The sequence below is a fragment of the Globicephala melas genome, chromosome 10, assembly GCF_963455315.2.
Source record: "Globicephala melas chromosome 10, mGloMel1.2, whole genome shotgun sequence".
Classification (NCBI taxonomy): domain Eukaryota; kingdom Metazoa; phylum Chordata; class Mammalia; order Artiodactyla; family Delphinidae; genus Globicephala; species Globicephala melas.
The window spans coordinates 5,751,779-5,762,440 of record NC_083323.1 but is presented as its reverse complement, the minus strand read 5'-3'; the positions used below and the strand labels follow the sequence as shown (position 1 = coordinate 5,762,440).

At 55.6% G+C, this 10,662-nt stretch overlaps 1 protein-coding gene across 2 annotated transcripts in view; it reads left to right on the top strand.

Moving 5' to 3' along the window:
• Positions 1-4,233: 4,233 nt before the first annotated feature.
• MPPED1 (metallophosphoesterase domain containing 1) overlaps positions 4,234-10,662 on the top strand; it is a 76,627-nt gene continuing 70,198 nt past the window's right edge. The window contains exon 1 of one of the 2 annotated variants that reach the window (XM_060306383.2): positions 4,234-4,366. The gene's annotated coding sequence lies outside the window, so the exon portion shown is untranslated. Of the gene's footprint in view, positions 4,367-8,795; positions 9,195-10,662 lie in introns of those variants that run through there. The other variant, XM_030855706.2, reaches the window with a different exon arrangement.

Below are 10,662 nucleotides of genomic sequence, written 5' to 3'. Positions count from 1 at the left end.
GGTCAACAAGGCCCTAGAGTCCTCCAGGGCGTGGGCCTTGCCATGCCTCCAGCTCCTCGCAGCCCCTGCCCTACATGCCCCCCTGCCACTCTGCTCACATCCCTCCCAGAATGCCCCCCTCTCCATCCCTCACGATATTCTGATGATCATAGAAAAGTTCAAGACAACCAAAAGGTCCCATAAATAAAGTTAAAAATCACCCATCATCTGATCCCCAGGGTTGGCGTTTTGCTCTACCTAACTCCTTTTTTTCTGTTTCTCATTTTTCAAAACCCAGAACCAGGTACACTCTTGTGGAACCTACTTCACTTGTTTGTGGGATGCGGGCTGAGCATGCACATTTTCCTGCCACATCACATTTCAGCAACAGGATTTGGCTGTTTGAAATTCCCTGGACATACAGTAATTTTTAAAACCGATCCCCTCTGGCTGGGCATCTAGCTTGTTTCAGATTTGGGGCTATTATAAACTGCCTGCAGTTATTGCCCTGGGACACCTTCCTGGAAGGTGAATTTCGTGGCCAGGGTATATCACGCCATGCTCTTCCCAGACTCCGCGGCTTTGCACTCCGTCCCTCTGCTGGGCTGTCCCTGTCCCATTTATCCTCGTAGTGAAGTCTTCCTTCTTGGGGGCACACACATCCCCTTTCTGAAGCATCCCCAGGCTGCATCTGCAGCCCTTGTCCCTGCCCTCAAATGCCCTCTTCCTTCTGGTGTCATGAGCATCTGCTGACAGCCTGCCTCTCAGAGGGCAGAGAGCCTGCCTTCTCTGACTTCTCTCTGGCTTCCAGCACGTAGTAGGCACCTGGGAAGTGCTTCCCAGCTGAACGGGCCGTCCCCTGGCTGGTTTAGTAGTGTGGGATTGTGTGGTGTTTCTATTAGTCTCCATGAACAAGTGCCACTGTGTTATTAAATTTTCCAAAAGCAGAATGTCTGCTGTGTTTGCCAGATTGGTTGCTCTTTTAGGAGTGGGTCTACCCTGCCCATCCCGCACTCCTCATTCTCCATCTTTCGGAGCCCGTTCACTGGGCATCTATGATGGGCTCCAGGCCTGCGGGATGTAGGTTTGGGGCCCAAAGCAGCCTGACCTTCAGGAGGCAGCCTGGACCAGGGTAGGTGTGGGTCAAGTTCAGAGCTCAATGTCTGGGACTGGGTGGTGCACGTAATGCAGGCCCCTTTGGTGGGGAGCTCATGCTTTGCTCCGAAGGAAGTGCTAAGTGCCAGGCATATAGTAATTGCTCAATAAATGCATATCCCAGGAAGATAAGAGATGGTATCTGGGAGCTGAGGTGAGGCCCGGTGGGATCAGAGGTGGTGAGGAAGCTGATCTTGGAGGATGAGTGTCACAAGAACATCTCTGCTCTCCCCTCAAGACCAAGACCAAAAATTCTCCACCATCCCCAACCACATGTCCCCTCGGGTCTCCGGAGGCCACGAACAAGTTGTGGCTTTGTCCTTGGCAGGTAACAGGTGGAGTCTGTTGGGCTACTGAGCCCAAGCCCTGTCTCCCAGGCAGGTAGGATGGACCCATGGAGACCTTGCGCTTGGGAAGCCTGCATCCCTGGGGGAGAAAGTTGCTCCCCGCTGAGTCTGGGCTGCTCCTTCATGCTCCAGAGTTGGACAGCCCGGCTGGAGGAGCTGGGAGGCTCTGTGCGTCAAGGGGAGGTTAGGTCAGCGGACCTCATCCTTCATCTGCTTATTCATTCACTCACTCACCTGACATTGGCCTTGTCCCGGGTGCTGGGACACAAGACACCACAGAGTATCTTGCTCAAAAGCCTTCGGGGCACCCGCGACCTGCTGGTCATGGCATCCAAGGCCTGCCTTATGGAATGCTCCAGTTCCTCAGGGGTCCGCACCTCCCCCCTCCCCGTCCTGGGCATCTGCTGTTCCTACTGTTGGTAGTGCCCAGCAGGCTCATCTCCCCCGTCCACGTTCTGCCCTTTCTTCCAGGCCCAGTCCTAGGCCCTCTCTTCCAGGAAGCCCTGCCCCATCCCACAGGACGGGCATCTCTCCTTCCCACCTGACACTCAGTCTGGGGTGTTGTCTGGGTGTGTCTCCCCTTTGGCCTTTCATGGGTGCCCCCTGTATCCCTGGCCACCCAACACGGGCCTGGCAGACACACAGTTCCCAGAACGACACAGGTACCAGATGGATGTTGCAGCCGCCTGAGCGGTGAAGCTGACAGTGGACTGACCAAACCTTCTCCCCGGCAGCAGGCCTGCACTTTTACCGGGGGTTACTTTCCTAAATTCCCGGTGACCGCTCCCACACTCCTCTCCACCTGGCCTGGGAGAGCCTGCCCTCAGGGGGCCAGGCAGACTGGAGCTGGGCACCTGCAAAGGTAAGCATGGCCTCGGGAGCCAGAGCAAGTACTCATGGGGGCAGGGGGAGGGGACTGGGGAACCCGATTTCCAGGACTGGCCCCGGAGGGAGACTGAGTGGCCTGCCATCGCTGTACCCACCCACCATGTGTTTTACCTGGCCCTCCCACTCGCCCGGCTGACCTTGGATTTCCAGCCTGGCCTCTTCACTCTGCCCCAGAATCGTCCCAGCGATTCTGCCAAGTGAGGTCCATAGACAAGGAAGCAGGAGGGGGGTGACCAGCTGAGGCCCCCTCAGCCAGCACCCCCCACCCCGTCCTGGCCTCAGGGCCGCTGCCCAGGCCCCCCTCGTCTCCCTCGGCAGCTCCAGCCTCTGCTCTCTTCAGCCCCTCCCTCTCTGGTCAGGGCTGCCCGAGCAAACTCTGAAAAGGTGAACTCGGTCAGGTGCCCCTGCTCAAAAACCTTCCGCGGCTGCCACCGATAGTCCCCTAGGCAGGCATCCGAGGCCCCTCCAGCACGTTTCCTCTTTCTTCAGCTCCACGGAAGCTGCCATCCCAAGTACGCCGAGGCCTTTGCAAACCCTGTTCCCTCTGCCTGGAATGCCTTTTCCGTACCTTCTCTCCTTGCATACACTTAGTTGGGGTGGGTCCACCTCCAGGAAGCCCCACTGGGTAGCTGTTCCCACTTCCCCGCCGCCCTCACCTGCCCTGTCCCTGTCTGCCGCCCTACCAGACTGGCTCTTCCCAGGGGCAGGCCAGGCCTGGGGCACCCACATGGGGTGTCCTGTCCTTGGGGGTTGTGTCTGAAGCTCTGATGAAGGTGGAAGTGGGAGGCACGGGGTAATGCGAGTGTGCTGGGGGAGGGGGACCCACAAACATTTGTTGGGGCGCCTTAGGTGGACCTCTGAGGAGTTACACCTCCTTCTCAACTGCCTCTCAGTCTGGGAGGCCCTGGCCTGACCTGTGCCGGTGGACACCAGTCTCTCCACCCATGTCAGAGGCTAGAGGTCACAAGGAGCCTCTCAGACTCCCCAGGGTAGAGCCACGGAAGCTGGGGTGTCGCTCTCCCCCTCCCCAATAAGTCAGGGCCTTCTTCAAGCCAAGGGCCAGGTCCTCGGGTCCAGACCAGCTTACCTGCCCACTCCGGGTTAGACCGCTGCTGGCCACCCATTCTACCTCGGGATTGGGGACCTGGGACCCCCAGAGGGAAGAGATGGGGGCGCAGGAGCAGGGCCAGGCCTATGCAGCCTAGGGGCTGGGGTCCACATCTCTCGGAGAGGGGGGCGGAGGGGAATTCTCAGACTCCTGGCAGGAGGGGTCCGGGGCCGGGTACCCTCGCGGTCCTGGAAGAGGGTCCGGGCCGGGGGAGGGGGCCGCGGCGGCCCAGAAGGAGCAGCGAAAGCCCCAGCACGCGGTGCCCGTTGCCGCGGCTCGGGAGGTGAGAGCGCCCCCGCCGCGCTCCCCGCCCACCCCGCGCGCGGCCGGGCCCGGGGCCGGGGAGAGGCGCTGGGCGAGGCGAGGCAGCCGCCGGCCCTTTTCCGCAGCGCGGGCTCCGCTCCTCCTTCCTCCCCGCGCCCCGGCCGGCTCCCTAGCTCCCTTCCCCTGGGCGGCGGGATGCGTCGCCGGGCCCGGGCGGGGGCCGGGGGCCGAGGCCTGGCCGGCTTGGTGGGGGCCCCGGCGGCGGCCGCGCGGGACCGGGGACCGAAGGCGCGAGCGCGCCCCTCCTGGCGCCGGGGAGGGGGGAGGCGGGGAGGAAGGGGGGAGGGAGGAGGGCGGCGGCGGGAGGGGGAGCTGGGGAGGCTCGGAGCCGCGCGGCGGGCGGGCAGGCGGGCGGGCGGGCGAGGGAGCTGGCGGCGGGGAGCCCCCCGCCCCCCGAAGGAGGAGTCTGGCTCCCACTTGCTGCCTCGGACGCGCGGCAAGGCGGCCGCCGCCGGAGGAGCCCCCGCCCCTGCGCGCCTCCCTCCCCGGAGCCGGGCCCCTGCCTTCCTCCGTGCGCGCTGCAGCTCGCGGCCGCCGCGGCCGCCGAAGAGGAGCCCGGGGCCAGGTAGGGCCTGGGGGCGGGCCGGGCGCGGGCCGGGGCGCGGCGGGCGAGGGGCGCGGACGCCGGGCCGGGCGGGGTCGCGGCCGGGACCCTCTCCAGGCACGGGGTGACGCCCGCGGCGCGGCGCAGGGGCGCCAGCAAAGTTACTTTGGCTGCCTTTGCCGGGTGCTGGCGCCCTGGCCCGGCACCCCGACTGCCCTGGCGGCCTAGCGGGTGCCGCTGGGAGGGGCTCGGCCGGGGCGCTGGACTCTGACTGGGGCCGAGGGGTCAGCGAAACTTTTCCCTAGCTCGCCAGTCGCTGCTGGCTGCTGGCGGAGTTGCTGGTGGAAGAAGCGGATTGGTGGGGTGCAAGTGATGAAGATGGTGATAACAATAGCAGCCCCTAGTCGTTGAGAGCCTACTGTGCGCAGCGAAGCCCCTGCTGGTACTTGGGGGCAAGGGAGGCGGGCACTAATGCTGGTCTAGTGGCCACTTTCGCTAGGCATTGCTGCAAACTTCATCCATCCTTCCATCCATCCACCCACCATCCACCCGTCCATCCACTCACTCATTCTGTACATATTTATTACTGTCTGCCGTGCGCCGGGCACAGGGGATTCAGTGGCTGACCAGGCAGGTTCCAGCCACGCAGGCAATATTTCATGGACTGCCCAGGCTGAGGAACAGTTTTGTCTCGTGTGTGTTTATTCTGCGACTTGTTATGAGAGAGTGAATTCACGCATAGTCTCCCTGGAATCGGTGGAGACAGAAGAGGGTCAGTCTGAGAGCTGATGTGTCCAGGAGTCTGTGGCAGGCCACAGCTTTGGCCACCGTGTCTTCCATCCCCTCCCCTCCCATCCCCTCTCCACTGGGGCTGGGAGGCTGGAGGTGGGATCAGGTGGCCCCACCCTGGAACTGGCCCCCAAGGCCGCTCGCTGAGCTCTCTGGGAAGTCTTTGCCCAGTGATGGGTCAGAGCCTTTCCCAGCTCCCCTTGGGGGCTTGGTTGCCTCTCCCTCCCCATTTCCAAGGCCCCTATTGAACGGCCCAGAGGAGAGCTTGTTAAGTGGCAAACAATTATGAAATTAAACCAGTGAACAAAAGTGGGCTGGTTGGTGGAGGGCGAGCTGGCCCCACAGGACTTGAATGGTGGTGGGAGGCTTGTTAGCCGGGACCAGCCATGCTGGGGGCCCAAGCAGACACTACCATCGTCAATACCCTACCTGGTGTTTGCAAAAAAAAAATTAAATCAACTTCATGAATGATTTGTCACATTGGCTCGAATGCTCTGGGGGATGTCTCAGAGGCCACCGGCTGATTGCCACATTCAAGTTGGAAGCCAGGCCCTCCATCCACGCGAGCCAACGCACTACGAGACCATTTGGGGAGGGGGTGGTGGATTTGGCTGGGCCGAGGCAGGCCTCTGGTGGTGGGGAGCACACCGGGGCTGTGGAGCCAGCGGGGGGTGTTGGGAGGCGTCGTGGAGCCAGGCACCATGTAACTCGGGGACTGCGGTGTGGCAGCCATGCATAATAAACTGTGCTTCCTGACGCCCAGCTCCCTGCAAATTGGCTTTCCAAGTGGCAGCCCCACAGCACTTGTAAAATCTTTTTCCTTAAGATGGGTTTCTGCGAAATGGTTACATCTATTTGCGTGCTCACTCCGTGGAGGTGCTGATGGCTAGTCAAAAGGCGATAATCCGGTCACAGGGGTTTAATCGTGTATTCGGAAGTGGTTCAACGTGGGGCAGCCTTCCTATTTATTTCTTAGTCCTAGGAATTTCCGAAGACCTGGATTGAAGTAGATCCCTATGATGTTCATGTGGGCAGGCTCAGAGTGTCACCTACATATGGGATGTCTTGTCTCCGATGCAGTTGCTGTGGGAACACTTAAAATCATTCATATATACCCTAACCCTGTGGGCTGTGTTTATGGACAGATAGAGTAGGTCTAAGTTTAGGTAAGAGACTGGGGCTTTAGGAGCTTTCTGTTAGCGCCCAAACCGTGTCAGGGATACACAGACACAAAAAGTAGCCATTCAAGAAATTTTTAAAAATTTCCCAGTCCACTATTAAACCTTCATCCGATGAAGGTAATTTAAGTTCATTTGTTTTCCCTTGAACTTGCTACATTCCCTTGCAGACATTCACCTAACACAGGACACATCTCTCTGCACTTGTCTGAGGAATTAAGGATGGTAGCAGGATTTCACTAAAGGGTGGCACTCAAGAAGAAAAATCAGCATTCTGGGTGCGGGTTCTGGACTAGTGGAAAACAGAAAACCTTCCCCAAAGTGCAATCATCTTTTAAATCTATCAAAATGATTTCGTTTTCCCAATTTCAGGCCTGTGAACTGATCACGAATAGCAGGGCAGAGGAAATTAATCATCCAGGCAAAGACTTTTAACAAGTAAATATTATGCACAGAAAAACATGCAATTAGTGGAGGTTAGTTAATGCCTTTCAAGTTTCGGCGGTGCACTGCAGTAAGGGTGGAATTTCTGCATTATCCCTCAGTTGTCTGTCAAAATCTTTAATGTGACAATGTGACATGTCTCTCCCATTGCCCCTCCCTCACCAGGAACAGAAAAAGGGTCTTTTCAAGCATCCCCCCTTTCCATTCTTCTTCTCTCTGAGATCTCTCCGTTCAGCAAATTGGTACCTTTTGTCTGCCTGCACCTCTGGAGCGAGGGACCCTGGGGAAAGGGACTCCCCAGGTGCAGGAGCCCGGGAATGTGTTCTCAGGCTTGCTCTGTGCCCACCGATCACACAGTTAATGGCATCGCAGATGTGAGACAGGCTGCTTGTGGGGTCTTCCTTCCGGCCAAACTTCTCACCCTCTAGGATCAGATATGCCAAACACTTGCGGGGCAGGGAGGAGAGGGGGCGAAGGGAAGAACCATCTAGACTATGCTGGGTCACACAGCAAGAACACAGCAAGAACCATCTAGACTGCTGGGTCACCCTGAAAGCAATTCCCTGCAGCCGTGTTTCCTGGGGTGTGGATGTCCCCACGGAATGAGACCACCAGCTAGCATCCTCTCCAAGCTGCCACTGACATTGTGTGACTCGGGTCTGAAGAAGTGACAAAAATGTAAAAAGCAAAAGCAACCCTAAGGGAGACCAAAAAAAGAGAGGCCCCCTTTTTGGGGGGTGGTGTTGGAGAGAAGGTGTAGATAGTTCCTCTGTTAATTTGATTTGCTGTGACTCTCCCTGGTGACACGGCCATTCTGCTGCTAAAACAAATGCTTCACTTTATTTTGATCCCCCCCCCCCACCGCCCCGCTAAGGAGACAAGACTTAGTTATGCTTTATTTCCATTTAAAATATCTGTGGCCAACGAGGGCAGCCCAATCCCATGAAAAAAAATAAATCTTAGCAATTTGGGATTATATGTTTTAATTTTGGACTCAGATAGTGGCTTGAGATGCTCTTTGGTCTTTCCACACCTTTCTCTGAATTACCATTTGGCGGAGTTTTCTTGGACGTGAACTTGGCCAGCTTGATGTCAGACTCTGCTCGTACATCATAAGTAGATGCAGGTACCCCCCAAAAATGTCTCCCCTCTGGTTGATTGTGAGATGCGTTGAGTTCAGACTCAAGGATGGAGTAGGTGTCTCTCTCCACCACCCCAACCAACCCCAAACCCTGAAAGTTTGCTTCTACTGCATGACTTCACATTTCCATCCCCTCCTTCCAAGAAGGATTTGAGGCTCAGCGTTGATACACATGAAAAGACTTTTGGCATCGCGCATGCTAATTTCATCACTTTAAGGGGAAAATGATGCCTCTGCCTCCCGTTTCCCCTTCATTGCATGCTTTTGCATTTTCCGACAGTACCGCAGCCTGCAAGGCTGCAAAATATATTGCACCGGCTACCTGAGAAGTGTGAGCTCATCCCTGCACCCTGCCTTTCCCCCTTCACAACGAAGTGCTTTTGGCATTGCAATGCTCATGGAAAAGGCAAACGTTCCCTCCCCCACCCTAGGCTCCCCGCACAAAGGGGTGTGTGTGTGCGGGGGGTGGGGGGGGTTGTGGAGAATGGAGTTTTGCTTTTCGTAAGTTTGTCATTCAGACACATTAGTTAATTGATCATACTTTGGAGATTTAATCCTTAATTGCAAATTCCCGCATGATCACAAAAAATGCACTTAAACTGATCATAAAAATGGCAAAACCCCAATCTCAGACTTAAGTGTAGAATTACCATAGTGCCGATTTGATTATGCTTCAGTGACGTCTGTTTAATAGATTTCCATGAGAACTGTAAACCCACATTCACTTTCTTTGCAAATTGTCACTGAGCGCTGAGCACCCCAGACCCCCTTGCCTCTCCCCCTCCCCAACCATGTGCATCCCACACCCCCATTAACGTTGAGTGTTACTCGACGCGTACGTGGGAAAAGGATGCAGAATGCTGATTTTTTTCACGTGTAACTCGTATTTCCTTTTGCGTGTGGGTATGTGTGCGTGCTCGTTTGAAACGGATCCGAGCAGCTTCCCATCTCAACTCCACAGATACGCGACTCTCCAAATGCTTTATTTCGAAAACTAGGACATAGCACTTTGCAGAAGAAAAATCAGTGCATTCACCATTATTTATGTGATTGCTGATCTGCTAGATGGATATAGAAAGCACCAAGAATTATAATAATTTATGGAGCAGAGCACTGCTTTACACACGTATTTCTCAGCCCGAGCTTTGAGGGTTTCTTTGCTTCTCGGGCCTCGTTCGGTGCTCCGGGAATGGAGAATATTCCGAATTTGAAGACCAGCGGGGTGAACTGACTGCGTTCGTATCTAAAATTAAAGGAATAAGTGAGCAGCTATTTGTGGCAGACAGGACATGATCCAGTAAGTAGCCGTCTTCATCATTCTGAAATAAAAGTACATAATTGGAAAATGAAGCGGCAGCGACTGCTTGTGGGGGGGGGGTGGGCGGCGAGGAATTAGAAAGTGTAATTTAAAATCATGTAGTCATAATTCAAAATGGGCCCAGCTAAAAGGTTTTAAAGTGGTAATGCTTTAAAGTCACTCGTGGTTGATCCTTTTGCAAGGAATATGGTCTAATTTTCACAATATTTGTGGATTCCTTCATCGACTCAGCCCATCAGCTTCTTCAACGTGGCTGCTAATACCAGCTGCAGGCCAGTATTTTTTTTTTTTTTTCCCTTGGAAACCCACAGTTGATAAAGAAGGAGGTCAAACGTAAGGGCTGTCATTTCAGACACATGGGGGGATTGGGTCTGATTTTTTTCCTACTGGGCTGTTTGTTCTTTTTCCTTTCCTTTGAGTTCCTATGTTTTTTTCGGTTTTTTTTTTACCCTTTCTGACATTTTCAACTACTGACTAATCAATTGCATATTTACAGGCATGAGCAAAACAACGGGGAAAAAAACCAGTTTAAAAGTGACTTTTGAGCTCGTGTGGAAGCATGACCTGTAAAAGAATCATTCCCAAATCCCCACACTGGGCACTTTTCTGTTAAATATGATTTCTCCTGCATTTTGCTTTGCGGGGGGGGGGGGCACAACTTAGGTGTTAGCGTGGGCGTGGTTTTCCTGCAACATTTTGCCGCCTTGCCGCTAAGTTCTCAACAAAAGCTTCAGCGAGCAGGGCGTTGGGCTGAGCCGCCTTCCTCTCTGTATCGCTCTGGGCGACCGGCCAGAGACAGTCGTCTGCATGCTGGGCTGACCCGTTGCAGGGGCTGGGGCTGCTGGCTGCCCCCCACTCGCGGTCCAGGGAGGAGAGGAGTGGGAGTGAAGACAGGGTTGGAATCCTGGGGACACTCTCCAGGTGTTGGGCTTCGTCAGAACGCTGCTGTGGGAAAGGCTCTCAGGGCACATGTTTCTCGGGGGGCTTCTCCTGTTTAATGGACAGTCACCCCTGTGTAATCATTGATGGTCATCCGAGTTTCGGACTCAGGACAGCACAGTATCGTCCCGGCCTCAAGTTATGGCTACAGACATGCCGGTGATGGAGAGAGAGAGACATGGGTACCTCCTGGGGGTGGTCGCCTTAACAGCCTCTGGTTGGCTTGGATTACGGTGACCTTTACCCTTTATGATATTTTCAGCTATTGAAATGGGGGCACTTTTGAGAGCTGGAGAGGACGCTGGTTGTAATGACTGACCGGGGACAGCAGACGTGAACCGGGACTGTCCCGAGCCCACCCCGGCTCTGAAGAGCCTGAGGGAGTGGCTGCCTCAAGCCGTGTGGCAAAGGGAAGCTGTTTTTGGTCTGCAGATTGGCGATCCCGGCAGCGCGGTGGCTTGTAGATTTCCCTTCCGTATCTGTTGGGCAGATTTGGGCTGCCGGGACC